Source organism: Castanea sativa, chromosome 9 (assembly GCF_040712315.1).
Source record: "Castanea sativa cultivar Marrone di Chiusa Pesio chromosome 9, ASM4071231v1".
Lineage (NCBI taxonomy): Eukaryota > Viridiplantae > Streptophyta > Magnoliopsida > Fagales > Fagaceae > Castanea > Castanea sativa.
The window spans coordinates 38,142,247-38,142,713 of NC_134021.1; positions in this window are offsets into that span (position 1 = coordinate 38,142,247).

The window sequence follows — 467 nt, forward strand, 5'->3', positions numbered from 1 at the left end:
TTTGAGCACTGTTGGCACACTTTATGCTTATGTTGTCACAAAAATAATTAAAAAAAATAATTAGCATTAGAAAATGCCACGTCAACTTAAAAAAAAAAAAAACCGCTTCTCTCTCTCTCTCTCTCTCCATTGTTCACCCTTTGTTCTTCTTCTTCTTCTTCTTTACACTGAATGAGGTTTTGTTAAAACCATTGAGAGCTCACATGTAGGAAGAAAGTGGAAACATGAATGTTGCCTGCAATAATGGAAATTATTTGGGATTGAACTTTTCAAGTCTAAGAACCAAAGGAACCAATAAAAGATTAGGTTTTGGGTTTAATGCAAAATCAACTACGAAAGCTTTGAAATCTAATACGAATTTCTAGTGGGGAATAGGCAAAAGAAAGAATTAAAAAAAAAGGTATTGTCTTTTGTTGTGCCTTTCACTGCAATTTTTTTAAGAGAAAATACTTTTTTTTTTTAATTAA